The sequence below is a fragment of the Gossypium hirsutum genome, chromosome A10, assembly GCF_007990345.1.
Source record: "Gossypium hirsutum isolate 1008001.06 chromosome A10, Gossypium_hirsutum_v2.1, whole genome shotgun sequence".
Classification (NCBI taxonomy): domain Eukaryota; kingdom Viridiplantae; phylum Streptophyta; class Magnoliopsida; order Malvales; family Malvaceae; genus Gossypium; species Gossypium hirsutum.
The window spans coordinates 38719541-38740461 of NC_053433.1; the positions used below are offsets into that span (position 1 = coordinate 38719541).

General features: G+C 36.7%; 2 long non-coding RNA genes across 2 annotated transcripts; both read right to left on the minus strand.

Annotated features, from left to right (window-relative positions):
* Positions 1–3452: 3452 nt before the first annotated feature.
* Positions 3453–3701, minus strand: LOC121208373 (uncharacterized). Its single transcript, XR_005903372.1, has 2 exons — positions 3650–3701; positions 3453–3569 (listed from the first exon to the last, which is right to left on the minus strand). It is a non-coding gene; the product is annotated as an uncharacterized lncRNA (long non-coding RNA).
* Positions 3702–3963: 262 nt separating this feature from the next.
* Positions 3964–20692, minus strand: LOC121208372 (uncharacterized). The gene is made up of 3 exons (XR_005903366.1): positions 20585–20692; positions 20296–20502; positions 3964–4122 (listed from the first exon to the last, which is right to left on the minus strand). It is a non-coding gene; the product is annotated as an uncharacterized lncRNA (long non-coding RNA).
* Between the last annotated feature and the right edge of the window lie 229 nt (positions 20693–20921).

Genomic DNA, 20921 nt, shown 5'->3' on the forward strand with positions numbered 1-20921 from the left:
GTTTACATATTTTGTTACAAATTATATCTTCAATTTTATTTTACTTTAACTTGATTCTTTATTTTCGGTATTTTACAAATTATTTCTCCCTTGTATTGATTTGTAGTTGTTTCTATGCCTCCATTATTTGAGTAGCATTATTCTTTATTTGTTGTGTATGGCTGCTATCATCAGTGTCGTTATCTATTTTATTTATCTCTTGATGGCTCTTGTTAATGTTAAAATAGTGTACATTATATGATTCTCACGCGTTGTTTTGTTAATGTATTCATTATTGCCTTTCGCTAATACTACATTTCATTCCGTGTATCATTTTAAATATTATACATTTTTGCCCAAACTCGTCAAATTAAAATTTTAACAATAAGCAATATTTCATATTTCGGGAATTCGAGAAATCATAGCCTAACTTACAGGGTTTTGATTTTCCGTTGAACCTAAAAAAGCCAAATATTCTTTCAAATCAAAATACACGACTTTTAAATAAAAAAGGGGAGCAATATTCCATATTTAGAAATTCGAGATATCGTGCCCTAACGTACTGGGTTTCGATTTTTCTCGTTTGACCCAAATGACCGAATATCCTTTTAAAATTAAAATGTATGAGTTTTGAAAATCAAAAGACAAGCTTATTCTTGAGTGTTTAAAATGTCATGTCCTAACGTACTGGATGTGACATTTTATTACTTCGGGAGAAGAAGGTCTCTAGCATCCGTTTTGATTTATCCAAATATTTTTTTGTAAAATTAACATTAACAAAGAAGGAGGATCTTTATGGATTTTCAGCTTTCGACATTAAGACATTAATTAATCAATTAGGTACCAATTTTGGGCGTTACAAGAGTGTTAATCCTTCCTCGTACGTAACCGACTCTTGAACCTGTTTTCTCGAATTTCGTAGACCAAAATCGCTGTTTTAGTAAAACAAAACATTTTATTAAAACAATCAAATTACGAGGTGATCCAATCACACCTAAACAAAAAAGATTGGTGGCAACTCCCGTTTTTTTCGTTTTCATTTTCAAAATAAAAGTCGACCATTTTTCAAAACAAAAAATAGTTTCAACGGGTATCATCTCAAGCCTCTTACTCCATTTTAGTAGTTGTCATCTAATTGTGTCTATTATTTATTCCATAAATTGTCGACAATCACTTTAATAGGACTTACAATGTTTATTTGATTAACTTAGTTTAGAACAAGTAGAGTTAGAATTAATTTGATTTTAAAGTTAGAATTAATTTGATTTTAAAGTTAATCATTTAGATTGTTTCATATGAATATTAATTGGTATAGAGTAATTAGTACTTAAGTAGCCAGATGAGTTAAATTCGGTTGATAGAGATTATATTAGTTTAGGTGTCAAAACTCCTGAATAAATATAAAACTTTAGAATAATTATTATTATGCTTGAATCATTGTTAATTAGAGACGAAGTGAATATGTGTTTAAGATTTAAATTAGACTAATTATCATGGAATTGATAACTTACAATTATTTTCAATGAATTTCTATATTTTTATATTGAAGAGGAATAATTAGGAAACCGTAAAAAATAAAGGTTGATAAGGATTGCTCACTTCTAAGCATCAAACACTTAAAAATTCGGTTTGTGATTTCTGAATTTCAACTACTTATATTGTGATTAATTTAAATGTTTGGCATCTTAAAATTTATTTTGTTTCCTTGATTTAAGTTGCTTTTGATTGTGTCTATAAATTATTTTTATCATTATAAAAATGCTCGGTAAAATATGTTGGAATCTTTTGGACATAATTAACATGTCATAGAGTATAGGGCCCCATATTGTTTATTGTATAGTGTTGATTTCTTTCAGCATCCAAGAATATCATTATTGTTGTGCATTATGCATTTAGTGTGCTGGTTGGTTAAGTCGCGTACATTCATGCACTAGAGTATCATTGTTGTTATAAGAGGTTTCTTGTGCATTCTTCATTGATATAACACAACAAGAAAAGCAGACTTTTAGCAGCGTTTTTTTAAAGAGCTGCAAAAAACGCTGCTATAGGAAATGCCGCCAAATTTGGCAGAGTTTATCTAAAAAAAATGCCGCAAAAATTAAGACTTTTAGCGACGTTTGTGAAAAAAGCGCCGCTAAAAGTCATGGCATTTAGCGGCGCTTTTTTCACAAACGCCGCTAATTTTGGCAGATTTAAAATGTACATTTTTTACCAATATCCAACCCTTCCTGCATTAAATCCAACCAAAACCAGCAAATATAACATGAAATCCAACCAAAAACAGCAAATGTAGCATAAAAAATACAATAAAAAACATTAAATCTAAATGATACTTCAAATTCAACGAAATATCTATGATGTAAACTAATAAATTAAGTAATATTCTTACAATAATGTTAAATGTGACAATGTTAAAAACATTCCTACAAGGAAAAAGACTAATGCCTAAGATGGCAGCTTTTGCGACTACTGAAACATCTGTATCATTTGCTGAAGCTGTAGCTAGAGCTCATCGTACTTTCTGTTCTGCTCTGCTGCCATCGCTGTTGCCTCTGCCTCCCTCGCTGCTGCCTCCGCTCTAAGTTGTTGTTGGAGTTCTTCATATTTTTTTTGAACCTCGGCAATTTGCTCAACTGTGCTCGCTTGCATTTGAGCTATTTGGTCCTTTAACCTCTAAACTTTAGCTTGAGCTTGACTCCAGGAAGGCATGTATTGCTGGGAGCCAGATCCAAAATATTGGGTCGGGGTAACACCAGATCCTTGAAATCGAACCCGACCGTACCTTTCAGGACCCAAAACTTCAGTGATAATTCTGTTATCAATGTTCTCAAGATTAACAGAACTATCAGTCGAAGCAATCGCTTCGTACTCTGCCTTCTTTTCCTTTAGTTTCTCCTAATAAATCAATTAAAGAGTTAGAAACGAAATATATAACAAAAAGGAATGCAACATAACTTAACATTATTTAAAACTACTAACGACGAATTAAACCATTATAATTAAACATTATAAATATTTGTAGTAAATCAAATTTTATTAAGTAAATATGCCATAATTTCTCCAGCTTCGGATGTCATAGGTGATCCATCTTTCTTCCTATGTGTAATCTCAAAAAGTTGAAGGCGTCCAACTTTTTGACCAGATGAGAGTTCCTACAATATAGTAGTAAAAATATTATTTAATAGTAGAAAGTCATTAATATTTGAAAGAATTAATAAATTCATAATACCTCGGCCTCAGCTACAGAAGCAAAACTTCTCGACCCTGCCGTGTGCGTGAATTTTTGTTTTTGCCTGCTGCTTGTTCCAACTCGCTCACGGTCCTACATAATGAAATGATTATTATATATATAGTAAACACTATATATAAGAGTTTGGAAATACATAATACCTCTCCTTTCTTTGAATTCCAGAATCTAACCGCATCTTCCCATTGGTACCTCAGCATTCCCGGCGGGACATTTCTCAATTTTCCTCGAGGCTTATGTCTTTCTTAAAATATAGTTTTTTCAAATTGCTTTTATGGTCTCTTTATTTTTTACCCAATGCCTTCTTGATATAGTCATCAGAGACCTCTAAAGCAAATCTCTCCTAAAAAAACACAAGTTTAGAATGTAAATATAAATGAAACTTAAACCAAAGTATTATAAATTACATTCACGTTTTGTTACCTTAATATTATCAAGAGCTTGATTTTTGTTGCTATCAAACATGTGATGCCATGATTCGTAGTTGATGGGCAACATATTGGCATTTCGTGATATAATGCCCAAATAGCCTGCTAAAAGTCGAGCTTCAGATCCAACAGGCTGACCATGACTGTTTCTACTTACTTTGACACGCTCGACAGGATTTAAGCCGTATAAATCTTTAAGCAGCGTACGTCCTCGACCTCTACACGTCCCATCACTTTCAGCTGAAAAATGGTATATTATTATTATATTAAAATTGACAAATAAATCAATAATAAAAGTCAACACATGTAAAATGAACTTAACATTACTTTGAAATTCTGTAGGCTCGTCAAGTGTCTCCGGCATATTCGAAGATCCAACAACTGTTTGCTGTTCACTATTTGCTTCTTTCGAATTTGAAGTATTCTGGACAATACTTAAATCTCGTAATCTTCTTCTACGCATTTTTCCTGCAATACACATAAAATAGTTGAAGTTTTAGTAACAAATTACAACAATAATAGTACATATAAAATAGTTAAATTATATAACATGACCAAGATTAAAATTATAATATTACGTATAATTAAAAAAATCGTAAAATCTTACTACATCATTATTCGTAAATATCTTCATCCATATCATGTCGAACCCATTGATGTTGTGTACTAGTACTAGGGATATTTTCATCTAAGTTTTGTTTTGGAAAAGGTAATGTTTCTAATCTTTCGACGATGTCATCACTACTTCCATCACCCATGTCAAACAAGTCTCTAGGGGTGTTCCGGAGTACAACATACCAACCCTCATCAGTTGGATCTTTCGAATAAAAAACTTGTTTCACTTGAGAAGAAAATACATATGGCTCGTCCATCAATTGTTGTCCAGTGTGAATCAAGCGAGAGAAATTAACCATTGTAAAACCAAATTGATCTTTTTTAATTCCGTAGCAGTATTAACATCAGCCCAATCACACCGAAATAAGACAACTTTCCATCTGCCATAATAATCCAACTCAATAATGTCGGTAAGAAGTCCGTAATACTCCACATTACCCTCAACCGGATTACTGTCTCTAGCACTAGCATAATTGAAGAATTAACAGCAATTCCACAATTTTGAGTTCTCCTCATTCTCTCATGATATTTTGTATGAAATCCGTATTCATTGATGAGAAAGGCACTATATCTTTTTATTACTCAGTTCGGACCTTGAGAAAGCCATTTAATTTCATCATTGACGTCCTTCCCACTCCAAACCTATTGAATCAAAAGTAAATTGAGTAATTATAAATGTATTATGTAAAAATATTCTTATTTGATTAACTAAATTTCGCGATTATATGTAACTTATTAACTTCAGTTACATATCGTTTGGCTTAACCATTCATGAAAAGATTCTGTGAATAACTTATTAATCTCTCGATGTTGTAATCTTCGAGAGCGTGCACGAGATCTCAAAATTTGTTTGAACTCACTATGTTAAAAACAAGTTTAATTGGTTAGAAGATAAACAAATCAAAACGACGAATATGTGAGGAAATTTTAGAACTTACTTGAATAACGGTTCAACTGAATCGTGGTGAAAAAGTACATATCAATGTGCTTGTATCCACGATATATCATCTAATTCTGCAATTTCAACTTTACCGATTGGTTCTCCATAACTTTGGAATAAATAAGTTTCGGCCAAGTTATGATCATTGAGCCCAGCATTTCTACTTGGTATATTCAATCGTGTTTCAACATCTTCTAAATATCTAGAACAGAAGGTCATGCACTCCTCTGCCAAGTAGCCTTCAGCAATTGATCCTTCTGGATAACGCTTATTGTGACAATAAGCCTTCAATTTGCTTAGGAACCTAAACACAATATACAATATTTATCAAAAGCTGTAACTAAATGTATAGAGGCGAATGAATGAATACTTGACAAATAAATTAGCACCATTCTATAGGATACATCCATCGACAAAAAACGGTCCACCAAGTATTGCTTCGTGAGGGAGATGGATTACCAAGTGCACCATAATAGTGAAGAAGGAAGGTGGAAAGATCTTCTCCAAATTGCATAAAGTCAAAGCGGCTCGATCCTGTACTTTCTCAAGTTCTTCAATATCCAAAACTTTTTCACAAATAGCTTTCATTATATTGGATAGTTCAATTATACAAGACGTCACATTTTTTGACATATAGCACTGTAAAGCAACTGGGAGTAAATCTTGCATCAAGATGTGGTAATCATGTGATTTTAATGAATATAATCTTTGATCTTTAAGACTCACACATCGAGATATATTTGACGCATACGCATCTGGGACCTTTATATCATTCAACACCATGCAGAACACCTCTTTCTCTTTCATTGACATTGAAAAAATAGAAGGCAACAACCGATATTTCCCATTCGAAAGTACTTGAGGATGAAGATCGGGCTGAATTCTCATGTCAACTAAATCAGGTCAACTCTGAAGATTGTCTTTTAATTTTCCATCGACATTCAAAATTGTCCCAATTATGTTTTCGCAGACATTCTTCTTAATATGCATGATGTAACACCCCGAACCCGAGGCCGACACCGGAGTCGGACACGAGATGTTAACAAACTTTGAAAATTTTTTTTCCAGACACTGCCCAGTCTGAGTACTAGTCGCTTCAAAAATCATATCTTGAGTTTCACAACTCAAAAATCAGTTTTGTGATTTTTCCCTGAAACTAGACTCATGTCCCCACCTATGGATTTTTTTCAAGAATTTTTGGTCGGGCCAATTAGTACAGTTTATTAGTCAAAGTCTCCCATGTTACAGGGGTCGACTACACTGACCTTTTCCCATTACGACTGGGATATCTCTCTGCACAGAGCTTCAATACTGATGCCGTTTGTTTCTATGGAAACTAGACTCAGAGAGGAATCCATACATATATGGTATGACCCCTAAATATCTCTGGTCAATTTATAGTAAATTTCCAAAGGCGGAACAGTGAATCTAGAAACTGTTCTGGCCCTGTTCCACAAGAACCCGAATATCTCTTTCTGTACTGTTCCTATAATTGTTTCGTTACTTCCATATGAAAGTAGATTCATCAAGGTTCGATTACATAATTTATTCACTATTTAATTCCACTCCTACGAAATCTTGTGATTTTTCCAATCCACACCACTGCTGCTATCAGCTTCTGTTTTCAAAGTGAACCTTACCTAATTTGGGGTTTCATGGACCAACTAGGGCCTTGTCATACATAAGCCCACATATGATCATACTTAGCCATTCTAGTGGCTGATCATTTGCTCAACACTTCCATTCCAACATAGTTACATCATGAAACCATCTATACATTCATAAATACGAATGGTCTAATGCCATACTCCACTTCTACAAGCCATTTTCGCATGGCTGTACACTTATACATTTCATAAAGTACTCGAAAGACAACAATGGGTAGTCCTATACATGCCATAACAAAATTCAACCAAAATAGTACCCAAAAGAGCCTTTGATAGTGTGGGCGACTTCGACTTCAAGATCCCGAGTCCGATAGCTGGAGAACCAAAAATCTATAAAACAGAGGAGCAATGTAACGAGTAAGCAATTTATGCTTAGTAAGTTTGAGCAAGGAATTCCAGCATAAACAAAGAATATCACACATTTAGCTAAACGGAATATTTCATAATACGCAATTTATCGATATTAAACTTGCTTCACAACATTAACAACCCTTATGCACATACACAATAGACTAACTTAGCCGAAGGCCGATAGCTCGTTTATCAACTGAGCGAACATTTATTTGTAAGGGCTCGATTTAATTCAACACATACGTAACATATCCCCATATTGGGATGTTTTTCGAGTATTCGCTGGAATTTTACAGCAAGCTCATTCATTACCAAATCACGTACCTTCGGGATTTAACCGGATATAGCTCCTCGTTCAAATGCCTTCGGGACATAGCCCGGTTTTAGTAACTCACACCATGCCTTCGGGACGTAACCCGGATTTAACAACTCGCACGAATGCCTTCGGGACTTAACCCGGCTTTAATAACTCGCACGAATGCCCTCGGGACTTAACCCGGATTTAGTATCTCGCACAAAGGCCTTCGGATCTTAGTCCGGATATATTCACTTAGCACAAAGCCTTCGGGACTTAGCCCGGACAGCATTCAATTAATCATGCACATCTAACAATAATTCATAGCACATTCATATTTCATTTTCGTTTACGAAACTCAAACACAAGGCACATATTGTCCTTGCACATTCGGCTCAATAGCCACACATAGAGCATGATTTAATCACATCGAAATTTAAGCTCTCTTACTCAAGAACTTACCTCGGGTGTTGTCGAACGATTCCGCTAGCTATTCAACCACTTTTTCCTTCCCTTTATCGGTTTTATTTCCCCTTTGCTCTTGAGCTTAATCAAACAAATAAATTGATTTCATCATTTAGGCATCAAAAGATGAACACAAGGCACTTAGCCCATATTTATACATTAGACATTAAAGTCTCATACATGCAAAAATCATGCATCAACACAACATATTAGCTAATTTCTTTGCCCTTGGCCGAATATGCATGTCCATTTTTGGGGTCGATTTCAACACTTAATACACACATATACACACTAGTAAAGCATCCTCCCCCTTTTCATCAATTTAACACATGCATTGCTCATTAACATGCAAAGTTACATTCGGCCTTAGCACACATCTTGCTAGCCGATTCTTCTCCATTTAGCAACCAATGCACATATGTGCTCACACACACAAAAAAAATGCTAAAAAGGAGGTTCAAGAATCATCAAGCCATCATCACATGCATCATTAACAAGCTTCATATTTTGCATGCAATGGCATTAACACAACCTCCACCTAGGCCGAATCTTAACTCATCCTCATGCCTCATCACCACAACATCAAACATCAACCAAGAATGATTCATCCATGGTCAAGTGCCATTTCCATCACATAGCAAGATTTAGACCATGGGTTAGGTAGAACTCAAGCTAACAACTAAAACATGCATGCCTCTCATGGAACATCATCAAACATACCTTAGCCTAGCTACATGCATGGCCGAATCTCTTCACCTTTCTTCTTCTTTCCTCCTTAAAATTTTTGGCCAAGGATGAACCAAAGGATGAGAAAATTTTTCTTTGTTTTTTCTTTCTAGTTTTTGGCAAGCATGAAGATGAGAAAAGGATGAACAAAATCCCCCCCTTTCTCTTCTTTAGCTCACGGCAATGGGGGGACAAACACTACACACACATTTTTTTTTCTTTTGTTTTCCATTTCTTTATTACCCATACTCCTTATTTTATTCTTCCACTAACAAAACATGTTTCATGACATGTTTTGCCCATCCTTCCTTGTCATGGCCGGCCACTACTCATTAGGGGGGGAATTTGACATGCAAGTCCCCCCCTTTGTCCACATGCACTAATAGGTCCTCACACATTGACCTATCACATTTTAGAATTTTCTCACATAAGTCCTATTGACTAAATACACATGAAATCAACCAAATTGAAGCTTGAAATTTTCACACATTCATAATTACATATTCTACACAATAAGTATCACATTCAAACATTTCGGTGACTCAGTTTAGCGGTCCCGAAACCACTTCCCGACTAGGGTCAACTTTGGGCTGTCACAACTCTCCCCCACTTAAGAAATTTTCGTCCCCGAAAATCTTACCGGTAAATAGGTTTGGGTATCGTTCTTTCATCGAGCTCTCGGTCTCCCAAGTTGCTTCCTCGATCCCGTGTTTGAGCCATAACACCTTTACTAGCGGAACTCTTTTGTTTCGCAACTCCTTCACTTCACGAGCTAGGATACGCATCGGTTCTTCTTCATAGCTCATGTCGACTTGAATTTCAACCTCTGATGGGCTAATTATATGCGATGGATCAGATCGATAGCGTCGAAGCATCGAAACATGAAAGACGTCATGAATCTTTTCAAGCTCCGGAGGCAAAATCAATCTATACGCAACCGGACCAACTCGTTCGGAGATTTTGTACGGCCCAATGAATCTTGGGCTCAACTTGCCCTTACGGCCGAACCTGAGTATCTTTTTCCAAGGTGAAACCTTAAGGAACACTTTGTCTCCCACCTGATACTCGATGTCTTTTCGTTTCAAATCTGCATACGATTTCTGACGATCCGTGGCTACCTTCAGACTTTCACGGATTACCTTTACTTTCTGTTCAGCATCTCTAATCAAATCAACTCCGAAAATTTTGCTTTCACCGAGCTCGGTCCAAAACAATGGTGTACGGCATTTACGACCGTACAAAGCCTCGTAAGGTGCCATCTTAATACTTGATTGAAAACTATTGTTGTAAGCGAATTCAATCAAAGGTAAATACCGTTCCCATGAACTACTGAACTCGAGGATGCAACATCTCAACATATCCTCAAGTAACTGAATTATCCTCTCGGATTGACCATCGGTTTGGGGGTGAAAAGCAGTGCTAAAATGCAGCTTGGTACCCAGAGCTTCTTGCAATTTCTTCCAAAATCGTGAGGTGAATCTCGGATCTCTATCCGACACGATAGAAACAGGTACCCCGTGTAATCTCACAATTTGATAAACGTACAATTCAGCTAGTTTCTCCAATGAAAAATCCGTACGTACGGGGATGAAATGAGCCGACTTAGTCAGTCTATCAACAATAACCCATATCGCATCCTTCTTACTTGCTGACAAGGGCAGTCCGGACACAAAGTCCATTGTGACTCGATCCCATTTCCACTCGGGTATCATGATCGGCTGGAGTAATCCTGAAGGCACTTGATGTTCCGCTTTCACTTGTTGACATATTAAACATCTCGAAACAAAGTCAGAGATGTCCCGTTTCATACCATGCCACCAAAATTGACGTTTCAAATCATTGTACATTTTCGTACTCCCCGGGTGAATTGACATTCGGCTACAATGGGCTTCGTTCAGAATCATCGAAATGAGTTCCGAATTCCTTGGAACACACAAACGATTTCTGAACCTCAAACAATCATCATCATCAATTTGAAACTCCGATTCCTCGTTCGGAAAACACTTAGCCCGTTTTGCAACCAATTCATCATCGACTTTCTGAGCTTCACGAATTTGGTGAGTCAACAATGGTTTAGCTTTTAATTCAGCTACTAACACACTGTCTGGTAGAACAGACAAATGCACGTTCATCGCTCGAAAAGCAAACAATGACTTCCGGCTTAAGGCGTCCGCAACCACGTTAGCCTTTCCCGGGTGGTAATCAATGACAAGCTCGTAATCTTTCAACAACTCAAGCCAACGTCTTTGTCGCAGATTCAATTCTCGTTGAGTCATCAAATATTTGAGACTTTTGTGATCCGAAAATACATGGCACTTCTCACCAAACAGATAATGTCGCCATATTTTTAAAGCAACCACGATGACAGCTAGTTCGAGATCATGGGTCGGATAATTCCTCTCGTGTGGCTTCAATTGTCTCGACGCATAGGCCACGACTCGACCTTCTTGCATCAATGCGCAACCCAACCCAAGTAGGGATGTGTCACTATAAATGACAAACTCTTTACCTGATTCGGGTTGCACCAAAATTGGAGCTTCAGTCAAATGAGTTTTCAGTTGGTCGAAACTTTTCTGACATTTCTCCGTCCACTCGAACTTAACATCCTTTTGAAGTAGCTTCGTCATTGGTGTGGCTATCATCGAGAAACCTTTCACAAATCGTCGGTAATAACCGGCGAGCCCCAAAAAGCTCCGAACTTTAGTAACATTTCTCGGAGGTTTCCAGTCAAGTATGGCTGAAATCTTGTTTGGGTCAACTCGAATACCCGACGCGGATACCACATGACCCAAGAAGCTAACCTCTCTTAACCAGAACTCACACTTACTGAACTTAGCATATAACTGCTTATCCCGCAAAATTTGCAGCACTAGCCTCAGATGCTCAGCATGTTCGGTCTCGTCTCTTGAATAGACCAAAATGTCATCAATGAACACCACTACGAACCGATCCAAATACGGTCTGAAGATCCGATTCATCAAATCCATAAATACTGCAGGGGCATTAGTGAGCCCAAACGGCATCACTAAGAATTCGTAGTGACCATATCTCGTTCTGAAGGCAGTTTTGGGAATATCTGAATCTCGGATTCGCAACTGATAATAGCCCGATCTCAAATCTATTTTTGAGAACACTGAGGCTCCCTTCAGTTGGTCGAACAAATCATCGATGCGCGGCAACGGATATTTGTTCTTTATCGTCACTTTATTCAGCTGACGATAGTCAATGCACAACCTCATGGTTCCGTCCTTCTTTTTCACGAACAATACTGGTGCACCCCAAGGTGAGAAACTTGGTCGAGCGAAACCTCTATCCGTCAGTTCTTGCAACTGAGCTTTCAACTCCTTTAACTCGGTTGGTGCCATACGATACGGAGCTATCGAAATCGGCGTAGTCCCAGGTACAAGCTCAATACCAAACTCTACCTCCCGAACAGGTGGTAAACCCGGTAATTCTTCCGGAAAAACATCCGGGTATTCACAAACCACCGGCACAGATTCGGGTTTCTTTTCTAATTCTTTGTCACCAAGTACATACGCAAGGTATGCTTCGCACCCTTTTCTTACATATTTCTGTGCCAACATTGCTGATATTACAGCTGGCATCCCCTCTAAGTCCGCAGACTCAATTCGGACTACTTCGTTATTTGCGCATCTCAAATCAATAGTCTTGCTCTTGCAATTCACAATCGCATCATGCGCGGTCAACCAATCCAAACCAAGGATAACATCAAATTCATCAAACGGCAAGAGCATCAAGTTCGCCGGGAAACAGGAACCTTGAATTTCCAGGGGACATTTCTTACACACTTTGTCGACAAGCACGTAACGACCCAAGGGATTTGACACCCGAATTACGAACTCAGTAGACTCAATAGGTAAAGTCTTACTGGATGCTAAGGTTTCACATATGTAAGAATGAGTAGAACCGGGGTCAATCAAAGCAATTACATTAGTATCAAAGAGGGTGAATGTACCGGTAATAACATCAGGCGAAGAAGCATCCTCGCGGGCACGTATAGCATAAGCTCTAGCAGGCGCACGGGCTTCGGATCTGGTTATATCATCTCTAGATCCTCTCTGACCACCACCAGCATTGCCCATATTTCCAGATGGTCTACCTCGAGCAGTGGTAGCACCCGGTCTCCCACTCTGATTTGCATTCTGCCCCGACAACCTCGGGCAATCTTTAATGAAGTGGTCCACTGACCCGCATTTGTAACAGGAGCGGTCAGGAAATCTACAACTCCCCGAATGCCATTTACCGCAATATCGGCATTTCGTCCTGTCTCGACGTTCATTCCCAACACTGGCGACCGAAGTGCCTCGTGTACCCACAGGGGGTCGATCACGATCTCGTCCAAAAAGGCCCGAAGTGCCTCTAAACTGGCCCGCATCATCTCGAAATCTCTTCGATGCCTGTTGAAGAGACCTCCCCGAGGATCTTTTACGAAACTCTCCAGTTCCCTCATCAACTCTTTGCTTTTCTTTTCTAAGCTCTTCGGCTTTACAAGCTCGTTCAACAAGTACCACGAACTCTTGTATTTCAAGAACGCCAACGAACATTTTTATATCTTCATTCAGCCCATCCTCGAAGCGTTTACACATAATAGCTTCGGACGAAACACATTCCCGAGCGTATTTGCTAAGTCTAACAAATTTTCGCTCGTAATCAGTAACCGACGTGGAGCCTTGCTTAAGCTCAAGAAATTCCTTCCGTTTTTTATCAACAAATCTCTGACTGATATACTTTTTCCGAAACTCAGTTTGGAAAAACTCCCAAGTTACTTGCTCTCGGGGCACAATAGAAGTCAGAGTACTCCACCAATAGTAGGCAGAATCACGTAGCAAGGAGATAGCACACTTTAGGCATTCATCGGGTGTACAAGATAGCTCATCGAGTACCCGGATAGTGTTGTCCAGCCAAAATTCAGCTTGCTCGGCATCATCGCTATCCATAGCCTTAAATTCAGTAGCCCCATGTTTTCGGATTCTATCAACTGGGGGCTTATTTGACCTTATTTGGTCCGTTACCGGTGGTATTGTAGGTGCGGGGGTAGTATTTGTCGGGAATGGAGGTTGTGGAACAGCCATATTAGTTCGAATGTATTGGTTAAACCAATCATTCATCACGCTATAGAATGCTTGTCTAGCTTCATCATTCTGATTACTAGCATTAGGTTGAGAGTCCGCCGGCACTGTCCCTTGTGCGGGAGCAGGCGCTACACTCTCAAGATCATCAGCTACTTCTCGGTCACGATCGGGATCCATTACTATAAATAAACACATTTACGATTGTCAGAAATCACCACACTATCAAGTAATCACATAAAATGGCATGTATAGCTAGACCCAAAACATTACGGTAGTCCTAGAATCGACTAAACAGTAGCTCTGATACCAATAAAATGTAACACCCCGAACCCGAGACCGACACCGGAGTCGGACACGAGATGTTAACAAACTTTGAAAATTTTTTTTCTAGACACTGCCCAGTCTGAGTACTAGTCGCTTCAAAAATCATATCTTGAGTTTCACAACTCAAAAATCAGTTTTGTGATTTTTCCCTGAAACTAGACTCATGTCCCCACCTATGGATTTTTTTCTAGAATTTTTGGTCGGGCCAATTAGTACAGTTTATTAGTCAAAGTCTCCCATGTTACAGGGGTCGACTACACTGACCTTTTCCCATTACGACTGGGATATCTCTCTGCACAGAGCTTCAATACTGATGCCGTTTGTTTCTATGGAAACTAGACTCAGAGAGGAATCCATACATATATGGTATGACCCCTAAATATCTCTGGTCAATTTATAGTGAATTTCCAAAGGCGGAACAGTGAATCTAGAAACTGTTCTGGCCCTGTTCCACAAGAACCCGAATATCTCTTTCTGTACTGTTCCTATAATTGTTTCGTTACTTCCATATGAAAGTAGATTCATCAAGGTTCGATTACATAATTTATTCACTATTTAATTCCACTCCTACGAAATCTTGTGATTTTTCCAATCCACACCACTGCTGCTATCAGCTTCTGTTTTCAAAGTGAACCTTACCTAATTTGGGGTTTCATGGACCAACTAGGGCCTTGTCATACATAAGCCCACATATGATCATACTTAGCCATTCTAGTGGCTGATCATTTGCTCAACACTTCCATTCCAACATAGTTACATCATGAAACCATCTATACATTCATAAATACGAATGGTCTAATGCCATACTCCACTTCTACAAGCCATTTTCGCATGGCTGTACACTTATACATTTCATAAAGTACTCGAAAGACAACAATGGGTAGTCCTATACATGCCATAACAAAATTCAACCAAAATAGTACCCAAAAGAGCCTTTGATAGTGTGGGCGACTTCGACTTCAAGATCCCGAGTCCGATAGCTGGAGAACCAAAAATCTATAAAACAGAGGAGCAATGTAACGAGTAAGCAATTTATGCTTAGTAAGTTTGAGCAAGGAATTCCAGCATAAACAAAGAATATCACACATTTAGCTAAACGGAATATTTCATAATACGCAATTTATCGATATTAAACTTGCTTCACAACATTAACAACCCTTATGCACATACACAATAGACTAACTTAGCCGAAGGCCGATAGCTCGTTTATCAACTGAGCGAACATTTATTTGTAAGGGCTCGATTTAATTCAACACATACGTAACATATCCCCATATTGGGATGTTTTTCGAGTATTCGCTGGAATTTTACAGCAAGCTCATTCATTACCAAATCACGTACCTTCGGGATTTAACCGGATATAGCTCCTCGTTCAAATGCCTTCGGGACATAGCCCGGTTTTAGTAACTCACACCATGCCTTCGGGACGTAACCCGGATTTAACAACTCGCACGAATGCCTTCGGGACTTAACCCGGCTTTAATAACTCGCACGAATGCCCTCGGGACTTAACCCGGATTTAGTATCTTGCACAAAGGCCTTCGGATCTTAGTCCGGATATATTCACTTAGCACAAAGCCTTCGGGACTTAGCCCGGACAGCATTCAATTAATCATGCACATCTAACAATAATTCATAGCACATTCATATTTCATTTTCGTTTACGAAACTCAAACACAAGGCACATATTGTCCTTGCACATTCGGCTCAATAGCCACACATAGAGCATGATTTAATCACATCGAAATTTAAGCTCTCTTACTCAAGAACTTACCTCGGGTGTTGTCGAACGATTCCGCTAGCTATTCAACCACTTTTTCCTTCCCTTTATCGGTTTTATTTCCCCTTTGCTCTTGAGCTTAATCAAACAAATAAATTGATTTCATCATTTAGGCATCAAAAGATGAACACAAGGCACTTAGCCCATATTTATACATTAGACATTAAAGTCTCATACATGCAAAAATCATGCATCAACACAACATATTAGCTAATTTCTTTGCCCTTGGCTGAATATGCATGTCCATTTTTGGGGTCGATTTCAACACTTAATACACACATATACACACTAGTAAAGCATCCTCCCCCTTTTCATCAATTTAACACATGCATTGCTCATTAACATGCAAAGTTACATTAAGCCTTAGCACACATCTTGCTAGCCGATTCTTCTCCATTTAGCAACCAATGCACATATGTGCTCACACACACAAAAAAAATGCTAAAAAGGAGGTTCAAGAATCATCAAGCCATCATCACATGCATCATTAACAAGCTTCATATTTTGCATGCAATGGCATTAACACAACCTCGACCTAGGCCGAATCTTAACTCATCCTCATGCCTCATCACCACAACATCAAACATCAACCAAGAATGATTCATCCATGGTCAAGTGCCATTTCCATCACATAGCAAGATTTAGACCATGGGTTAGGTAGAACTCAAGCTAACAACTAAAACATGCATGCCTCTCATGGAACATCATCAAACATACCTTAGCCTAGCTACATGCATGGCCGAATCTCTTCACCTTTCTTCTTCTTTCCTCCTTAAAATTTTTGGCCAAGGATGAACCAAAGGATGAGAAAATTTTTCTTTGTTTTTTCTTTCTAGTTTTTGGCAAGCATGAAGATGAGAAAAGGATGAACAAAATCCCCCCCTTTCTCTTCTTTAGCTCACGGCAATGGGGGGGACAAACACTACACACACATTTTTTTTTCTTTTGTTTTCCATTTCTTTATTACCCATACTCCTTATTTTATTCTTCCACTAACAAAACATGTTTCATGACATGTTTTGCCCATCCTTCCTTGTCATGGCCGGCCACTACTCATTAGGGGGGGAATTTGACATGCAAGTCCCCCCCTTTGTCCACATGCACTAATAGGTCCTCACACATTGACCTATCACATTTTAGAATTTTCTCACATAAGTCCTATTGACTAAATACACATGAAATCAACCAAATTGAAGCTTGAAATTTTCACACATTCATAATTACATATTCTACACAATAAGTATCACATTCAAACATTTCGGTGACTCGGTTTAGCGGTCCCGAAACCACTTCCCGACTAGGGTCAACTTTAGGCTGTCACACATGACATCAAGATTGTGACGTAAAATGTTATGCCCCCAATAAGGCAACTAAAAAAAATACTCTTTTTTTTCCACAAGTCTGCCTCATTAGAATCATCCTCTTCGTCAGATTCATCATCAGATTCATCCATCGATCTTCTCTTTGTTTGTGTGTTAGGTGGTTGATTCATATTCCCATAACTGAAGTTGATATCTTTTAACATAAATAAGATTTCAGATCCAACGGCCTGCTCAGGAACTCCTTTGTACTCTTCAGTACCGTCAAATAGAGTCCTCTAAAATCTAAATTTATGATTTCCATCTAACCACCAACGATGGCCCATGTAAGAGAACTTCTTCCCATTATACAACCACTTCGAACAAGTTTGCGTAGCACAACAAGGACAGGCATAGAGTCCTTTAGTACTCCAACCCGATAAATTAACATAAGCCGGGAAATCATTAATTGTCCACAACAAAGCTGCACGTAAATTAAAGTTCTCCTTTCTCAATACATCATATGTGTCAACACCTAACCATAACTGTTTTAATTCTTCAATAAGTGGCTGTAAATAGATGTTAATATCATTTCTGGGACCTTTCTCTCCAGGGATAATCATTGATAAAATAAATGAAGATTGCTTCATGCAAATCCATGGAGGCAAATTGTAAGGAATAAGCACTACAGGCCAAGTACTGTACGAAGTACTCATGATTTTAAAAGGATTAAAGGCGTTAGCTGCTAGCCCAAGCCTCACATTCCGAGGATCGCTTGCAAAGCTTGGAAATTTACTGTCAAACGATTTCTAAGCTAAAGAATCAGCTGGATGCCTTAATAATCCATCATCGGTTCGTTGATCATTATGCCACCTCATAGAATCGGCCGTCTTTGATGGCATGAAAAGCCTTTGAAGTCTTGGTACTAGGGGAAAATATCGTAAGACTTTGACTGGCTTTTTTCTTAACTGTGCCCCACCTTCATCCGCATTCACATCTTCTGTATTTCCATTCATCGAACGAGACTTACCGCAAACATGACAAGACTGTTGGTTCTTCTGATCACCCCAGTACAACATGCAGTCATTTGGTAAACTATGAATTTTATCATACCCAAGGCCCAAATCTTTTATTAGTCTCTTCATATCTTGACAAGACTGGGGGATTTTTGCAAACGGAAACATCTCTCTCATAAACTCTAGCAGCATTGTAAAAGAGTTTTCGGTCCACCCTCCCAAACATTTTAAGTGAAATAGACGAATACAGATGGACAATTTCGAATATTTTGAACCCTCGTAAAGTTCTTCATTCATTTCATTAAGTAAATTGTAGAACTTCGCCGCTTCTTCATTTGGCTCCTCATCATGTGCACTTGTTCCTATTTCGCAAAAAACATTTCCACCAATATTACAATCATCGGATGCAATAAAGTCAGTTGGAAACGATTGCTCACCATGACTATGCATATTAAATGCATCCCGCAACATACCTTTCATGTCATATTGTCTAACATATTGATGGTAAGCAATATCAGGATAAGTCGGATTAATCGTTGAAGAAGTTCCACTAGATGTACACTCTCCATGGAAAATCCATTTTTTATACCCCCGAATAAAGTCATCAACAATTAGATGCTCATAGACAACTTCACGAAAATGCCAATTGATGTTGCCACACCTCTTACACGGGCATAGAATCATATTCTCTTGGCTTGCATTTTGAAATGCAAAATTTAGAAAAGTTTGAACTCCATTTCGATATTCGTTGCTTACCCTTGACAAAATTTATCCAACTCCTATCCATTTTGTTGTTCTTGAAGTCTAAAGTTGACAATAAGTTACACGGGTAAGTTGTTTATTTATAAGTATAATTAAGTTATGTAAGTTATGATATGATATATATTTATGTATTATGTAAGTTATGTAAATTATGTAAGTTATGTATTATGTATGGCATAAAGTAATATATATACAATTATTTAAATGTATTATTGTGTTTTGACTTTTAGGATATAGTTCCATGTGTGTTAATTTTATGTAAATTATATAAGTTATGAAATTTGATCTTTAAATTATGTAAGTCATGTATTATGTAAGTTATGTATTATGTAAGTTATGTAAATTATGTAAGTTATGAAATTCAAACTTTAAATTATGTAAGTTATGTATTATGCAAATTATGTAAATTATGTGAGTTGCTGGTGAACTTGAAAATAAAATTTAATTTAATTAGGTAATTTGAAAATAAAATTAAAGAAAACAAAATATTTTTTGTGATTAAATTAAAGTGAAATAAAATAGAATATTTAAAATAAAACTTTAAATACAATTTATTTTAATTATGTAATGTTAAAATAAAATAAAATATTTAAATTATTTTTCGTGATTCAAAAAAATGAAATATTTAAAATAAAACTTTAAATACAATTTAATTTAATTAGGTAATGTTAAAATAAAATAAAATATTAAAATTATTTTTCGTGATTCAAACAAAATGAAATATTTAAAATAAAACTTTAAATACAATTTAATTTAATTAGGTAATGTTAAAATAAAATAAAATATTAAAATTAGTTTTCGTGATTCAAAAAAAAATATTTAAAATGAAACTTTAAATATAATTTAATTTAATTAGGTAATTTGATATACTTCCAACTTTTCTAATACAATCATCAGTGAGTATTCTATTGAATCAATTGAGTTTTATTTTTTGAAAAGTAATTTTTTGAATGAAAAAAATTTGAGTGAAGTAATATTTTATGATAAGTATTATTTTAGTTTCTTAACTAAATTTAATATTTTATCGAGTTAAGTAAAATTAAATTTGAGTCGATCGAATAAAATTGAGTGAAATTATTTGAGTTTAATTAAAAAAGAAAACATATCAAATTAAAATCTTATTATAGTGTAACTAATTTATAAATATTTTCAAAAGCAAAAAATTTAAAAATAATTTGGAAACAAAATAGTTCTACTCCAAACACAACCAGCAATTAAATCTATACAAAATCGCAGCCCCAAAATATTAATTTTTCCAAAATCATCATAATAAAACTATTATTAATTAGAATTTTGAAGTAAAACGTACCTTAATAATTTCAACAACCTGGTCTACTCCACTCTCATCAGCAAACAAAGGTTGGAGTCAAAAAAGTAGAATTTGTTAAGTAAGTTAAACCGAAAATGCATAGAAATAAGGAAAAAATTTTAGCAACGAAACATGTACCTAGAACAGATGTCAATGGTTGTGGTGTATTTAGTTGCACCAAATATTAATTCAGGAGCTCGATAGTACCTAGAACAAATGTAAGATTATAAGAATAGCACCAAATATATTTCAGTTTAAGCAAATATAAAAACTTTATCAATATCAGTACCAAATATTAATTCGAAGATTAAATGGCAGCTTCAGTTGAACCAATAGTTGCAGGAGGAGCAGGAAGCAGTAACTGATGCTGAATCTGGTCCAAACAGAAAGTGTTTTTTTTTAGTGAAGTAGCAATCAAAAGAAAAATCTGATATGCCTTCGTATATATGCCATAGATATTTTGGGTTAACCTTATCTGAATTCCTAAAAGACATCAAAACCAGATAATGGATTCTAATTTTCCGAAATAAGCTAATTTAATTATAGAGAGAAATGAATCAAGCTAAAAAATGAATGTTATATTAATTTTCTTTTGGACTCAAGTTCAAGCAGAGTCTTTAACAATT